Here is a 6,871-nt window from a genome sequence, read left to right as displayed (position 1 = left end):
CATCAATCTCAATCTATTCTATAAAGGGGTTCAAAATTATGTAAGTGCAGACTAATTAACTTCTTAACCGTTCTATTATTCGTCAATTAAATTATATTGATTCTGTTGAAAAAATTACTACAATATTGATATGAAACTGGAATTAATAATAGTAAGAGAATAGTCACAAAACACTGTGTCGTGGCAAGTCACTGCCTTGAAAGCGATTTCGGCCTGACTCCGGTGCCAATCCTTCTAGACGGTCGCTTCCCAAGGTTCCACAACTACTTCCAAACATGTGCACTCGTGGCTGAAAGTTTGGAGTTGCAAAAATTATTACCTAGAAATTCACAAGGAATAGAATACCAATGATGAGAAAGCAATAAAGAGAGAAAACCAAGCATAGGCAAATGGTATTTGTTTCTTTGGATGTGTTTATTCATCAAGTGAAGACACAATTATATAGGTTTGGAAATAAATATTTTTGGTGAAGAAATAAATGAGATCAGTTATTATCTCATTTAAGAAAATTGTTATATTTCATCTCATTAAACAATGTATATCTTATTACTTTGCATTTTAATTTGCATAATTAACTAGAGATAAATGAATGCAATGAATTCATTGTCATTCATAAACGAAAAATCTCACATTCCCCCATAAAATGCAAAAAAAAAATAAAAAAAATAAAAAAATAATATGAATAGTTTTTGGGCAAAAGAAAGGAACACGTACTTAAGTATCAATATCTTTCAACTTGAATTGATACATAGTGAAATGAGGCAACAACAAATATCCACAAAGTGAAGTACGCTTGGAAAAAATAAATATAAGCTGAAACCCCCACAACACATACCATATTCTTGATTTTATGCAAACTCCGCGATACTCATAAAGTGCTTTTATGATCATGCACACAAACCTTAGGTCTCATGAGTGCTCTAGAAATACAACCCAAGTCTTTTATAAAAAGGTGACCAACTTTTTAAACTCACATAGGTGATCCATTAAGTCTATCTCTTAGACCACCTTAAGGCTGTAGATCATTAAGAGAAAAAATAACCTCAACCTTATAATACACTACCTCAAGCCATAGGGATAGGATATGTTGTGTTTATTGATGTCCTATATGGCTTCGTTTGACCACAAATGGGTATCCACCATATTACCTTAATCCATGGGCTTTAGCCCCATCCCCTCGACGATTTAATGACCATTTTCCTTGTCAAACCCTTGGTCATAGGATCCACCAAATTTCTTTCGGATCTTACATATTCCAAGAAAATAACACCATGTTTCAATAATTGTTTAACTGCACCATATCTGAAAGAAATATGTCTCTTTTTAACATTGTATACACTATTTTTAGCAATCCCAATAGCCGCCTGTGAGTCACAATGTAAAGAGACTGGTGATATTTGTCTTTCCCATAAAGGCACATCTATCAAAAGATTTTTCATCCACTCAACTTCTTATCCTGCCAACTCGAGAGCAATGAATTCAGATTGCATGGTAGAACGTGCTATACAAGTCTACTTTGAGGACTTCCACGAAATAGCACCTGCACCTAAAGTAAGCACATAGCCACTGGTCGAGCTAAATTTATCATTGTCAGTAATCCAGTTTGCATCACAAAAATCTTCTAAAACAGCAGGAAATTTATTTAAATGCAAACACCAATTCATAGTACCTCTCAAGTACCTTCAAAAGCGATGAAGAGCATGCCAATGTTCACTACTGGGATTATGAGTATACCTACTCAATCTACTAACAGTATAAGTTATATCAGGACGAGTATAGTTCATGAGAAACATTACACTCTCAAGTATTTTAGAATATTTAGTTTGAGAAACACTGGAATCTTTATTCTTTTTCCAAGTGTATTCTAGGACTATAAGGAGTTCTCACTGAAACTACATCAAAATAATCAAACTGTTTCAACATTTTTGACTGACACAAAGAGAAACCATTAACAGTTCTTTTAATTTTTATTCCTAAAATCACATCAGCTTCTCCAAAGTCTTTTATTTCAAATTTAGAAAATAAAAATTTCTTAGTCTCGTTTACAACATTCACATTAGGGCCAAAGATTAATATGTCATCCACATATAAACATATAATCACAAAGTTTGATCCTATCATTTTAGAATAAACACAGGTATCAGATGAATTAACAACAAAGTCATTGTGAAATTAAATTTTTCATACCACTGCTTAGGTGTCTGCTTAAGTCTATATAAGGACTTTCTCAATTTGCATACTTTATCCTCTTGTCTTGGGACCACAAAATACTCAGGTTGAGTCATATAGATCTCTTCCTCTAAATCACCATTTAAAAATGCAGTTTTGACATCCATTTGGTATACCACTAAATTATGAATAGAGGCTAGAGCAATAAGAGTCCTAATATTCACTATTTTAGTCACAGGAGAATAAGTATCAAAATAATCAACACCTTTCTTTTGGTTAAAGCCCCTAATGACAAGTCTAGCCTTATATTTATCAATTGTACCATCAAGCCTCAATTTCTTCTTGAATATCCACTTGCTACTTATGGGTTTACAATCTTTAGGCAAATCATACAAGACCCATGTGTGGTTAGAAATTATAGAGTCTAATTCACTTTTAATAGCCTCTTTCCAAAATATTGCATCTATTACACTCATTGCTTCATCATATGTCTTAGGGTTTTCTTCTTTTAAGTAGATAGACACTAATTCATCATTTAAAGTGTCGATATTAAAATCCTCATTTAAGAAGGTGGTGATAAATTCAGGATCAAATCTAGTCTAAGTTCTACGTTTTTTACTGCTTCTCAGTTCATTTTCATGCTTATTAGCAATAACATCAGATACAGGCATAACATGAGAGTTAACAGACATAAATATAGAAGTATTATTTTGCACATTACTGGGTACATCATTTTTCAAAGGAAAAACATGCTCAAAAAATTCTGCATCTCTAGATTCACAAATAGAATAATTATTTAATGAAATAAATCTATATGCAACTCTTTTTTAAGAATAACCAATAAAGACAGCATCAAAAGTCTTAGAACCTACATTACTCATTTAAAATCAGGTAGACCTAACTTAGCCAAACACCCACACACTTTCAGAAATTTAAAGTTAGGGGCAAATCCTTTCCATAACTCATATGAGGTCTTGTATAACTTTTTATAAGAGACTCTATTAAGAATATAGCATGCATACAAGACAACTTCTCCCCATATATAGTCAGGTAGACCTGATCTTAAAAGCATAGAATTCATCATATTCTTAAGAGTTCTATTCCTTCGTTCAGCTACACCATTTTATTAGGGAGTATAAGGAGCCTCTATTCCTTCGTTCAGCTACACCATTTTATTAGGGAGTATAAGGAGCACTAAACTCATGGATAATACCATTTTTCTCACAAAAATCTTCTAGAGATTTAGTATTATTCACCGCCCCTGTCAGATCTACATCTCTTGATTTTCCTGTCTAATTGATTTTCTACTTCTGCTTTGAATTTTAAAAACATGCTTTCAACCTCATCTTTAGACTTAAGGAGGTATAACTTAGTGTACCTAGAAAAGTCATCAATAAAAGTAATGTAATACTTATTTCCACCTTTACTAATAGTGTTCTTAAAATCTGCTAAGTCTGAATGTACTAGTTCAAGCTATTCGGCCTTTCTACTAGTAACATATTTAAAAGGTTTCTTAGCATGTGTCACGACCCGAACCAGGGCCTGGCCGTGATGAGAATTTTGAATCATGGAGGCCCAAAACATCCTTATCTATCTGGTAATCATGCACCTAATTCATATGATCAAAGTAATGCGGAAGAAACACAATAATTCAGAAACATGGTCATAGATATGAAAAGAACCAATAGCGGGGAAATAAAGTTCCCCCGAAATCAATCAACCTCTAAACATCTGTCTGCGAAAATCTCCAACAAATGACTGAGTCAAGTAACTGTATATAAATTGGAACAAGGCCCCCAGTAGACCACAAAACTAAATATAAAATAAAAGGACTGCGGGACATAAAGACCTTTCGAAACATAGAAGGCTCACCACTTGTCTCTGCTACTCTGTCTGAATGATCTACTAATTCTCTTGACCCCTAGACTGGGCCTCTGAACCTGAGAGGTTGGAGAGGAGAGGGGGTCAGTACAAAAGTACTGGCATGCAGAGATATCAAAATAAAACATAATATTTTTACAAAATATAGTTGAGAGTCATTATAAGCAATTTCATATCAAATCATTTGAAAACACCTGGGCATAATGCAATAGTTTTCAATACAAATGTAATTCAATTGAGTTAGGTGGAATACCCTACAATTGTAATTCCACGGATATGTGGAATTCGCCTCTGGTGCTTGGCGGCCAAGCCTCCAATCCAAGTAGCCGCCAGGAGTTGGAGCTGGTATACCCTCCATGTGAGTATATCGCAGGGAATCCCCCATGTGAGATGTCCCAATTGTTTTATTATCCTCTCATGTAGGATACAATATCATATGACCCGCATCGGTAACTACGGTTTCCAGCGATGAGCCATTTCACTCAAACGCCTTCTTCGGGCATCCACCTTTCTCATAAAATCAATGCATTTCAAACTTTGGTCAAATCAATCTTATGTCATACTCTGTAGGGTATTGTCATACCCGACTTGCAAGTCATCAGTATCATATCATTCTCTTCATTCAATCAACATATGCAATATATTTCAACATGAACAAAACAACCCTCTCTTTGAAAGTCAAAATCATATCCAAATCATGACTTTTTTTAAGACATTTCATGACATGCATTTCAAGATGATTTCAAACATTTCACATCATATGAGGATTTAATACAAAATCATATCAAGAGAGGGGTTCCATCTAAATCATTCTCTCAATTTATCATCATTATGAAACACATACATATACATATATAATACATCAAATCATTTCGGGGAAAGGCCTAAAAGACCACAACAATATCATTAAAACATTTAAAACATAATTATATTCTAAATTTCAAAACCCCCATTTTTGAAAACATAAATTTTAAAGCCCATGAGATTTTTTTGAGATAACCCCACGTACCTCTATTTCCAAAGATAATAGATGTTTCTTGAAGCTTGTGGATTGGTGATTCCAAATATGTAATTATCTTCGAAAACCTACGATTGAACCTTGAACTATTTGGGTTTTTACTTTGAAACCCTAGGAAGAAACCTTGAGCACTTTTAATGAATGAGGGTGTATTTTGGGGTCCTTGGAACTGAATTTTGTGTTTTAGGGCTAAGTAAGGGTGGAAAAGGACCATTTTGTCCCCAAAATGGAGTGTTTAAGTCACTTAAATTCTTTACATAGGCGCCGTCCATCTCATTGCTTATGTTTACATAGGCGCCGCCTAGGCTATCGCCTATGTTTACATAGGCGCCGCCTAGGCTATAGCCTATGCTTTCCAGTGGCCATGGGCGATTGGTTAGGCGACACATATCACTTTGAAAGGCCATAACTTCTTGCTCGGGTGTCGAATTTTAGCAAAATTGGTATCGTTGGAAATCTAACTCGAAGACCTATCATTTGACACGTAGTAGGATCCCTAACTCAAAATATACGGAGAATTATGATCGATGGAAGCTGACACACTTTACCATGTCCACTAAAACTTAGTCAATCTAAATAGTTTCAACTCGTCCTTAAGTTGAAGGACCTCTATGGTCTAAATTCAGGCTTGAATGGATTCACATGCTACACAATTAATTAACACGCCGCATTGGCATAGGATTTTATGGCTTTGAAATTATCAACGCATCAAAATCATGGTCTATATTGTAGCCCGAAATGCGGAACGTTACAAGAATAATTCAGTTCGGATCTAAATACGTTGGAACGACGGTCTAAACTCTAGCCCAAAAATACGGGGTGTTACAATATGCTTTGCTTCTACACACAAAGGACATTTAGAAATATCATAAATATTTATTGTAGGAATTAATCTTATTTTTAAAGTCTTTTAATAGAAGTAATATTAACATGACCTATCCTACCATGTCATAAATTAATAGACTCAGTAATATAAGTAGAATTAGGAATATTTACATTATTGACTCATCATTTAAAAATGCAGTTTTGACATCCATTTGGTGTACCACTAAATTATGAATAGCGGCTAGAGTAATAAGAGTCCTAATGGTCACTATTTTAGTCACAGGAGAATAAGTATCAAAATAATCAACACCTTTTTTTTGGTTAAAGCCCCTAATGACAAGTCTAGCCTTATATTTATCAATTGTACCATTGGGCCTCAATTTCTTTTTGAATATCCACTTGCTACTTATGGATTTACAACCTTTAGAAAAATTATACAAGTCCCATGTATGATTAGAAACTATAGAGTCTAATTCACTTTTAATAGCCTCCTTCCAAAATATCGAATCTATTAAACTTATTGCTTCATCATATGTCTTAGGGTTTTCTTCTTTTAAGTAGATAGACACTAATTCATCATTTAAAGTATCGATATTAAAATCCTCATTTAAGAAGGTGGTGATAAATTCAGGACCAAATTTAGTCTCAGTTCTACGTTTTTTACTGCTTCTCAATTCATTTTCATGCTCATTAGCAATAACATCAGATACAGGCATAACATGAGAGTTAACAGACATAGATATAGAAGTAGTATTTTACACATTACTGGGTACATCATTTTTTAAAGGAAAAACATGCTCAAAAAATTCTGCATCTCTAGATTCACAAATAGAATAATTATTTAATGACATAAATCTATATTCAACACTGTTTTAAGAATAACCAATAAATATAGTATCAAAGGTCTTAGAACCTACATTACTTGTTTAAAATCAGGTTGACCAAATTTAGCCAAATACCCATACACTTTCAGAAATT

The sequence above is a fragment of the Capsicum annuum genome, chromosome 3 (assembly GCF_002878395.1).
Source record: "Capsicum annuum cultivar UCD-10X-F1 chromosome 3, UCD10Xv1.1, whole genome shotgun sequence".
In the NCBI taxonomy this organism is placed as follows: domain Eukaryota; kingdom Viridiplantae; phylum Streptophyta; class Magnoliopsida; order Solanales; family Solanaceae; genus Capsicum; species Capsicum annuum.
The sequence above is the reverse complement of the archived record's forward strand: the minus strand, read 5'-3'. Positions refer to the sequence as shown.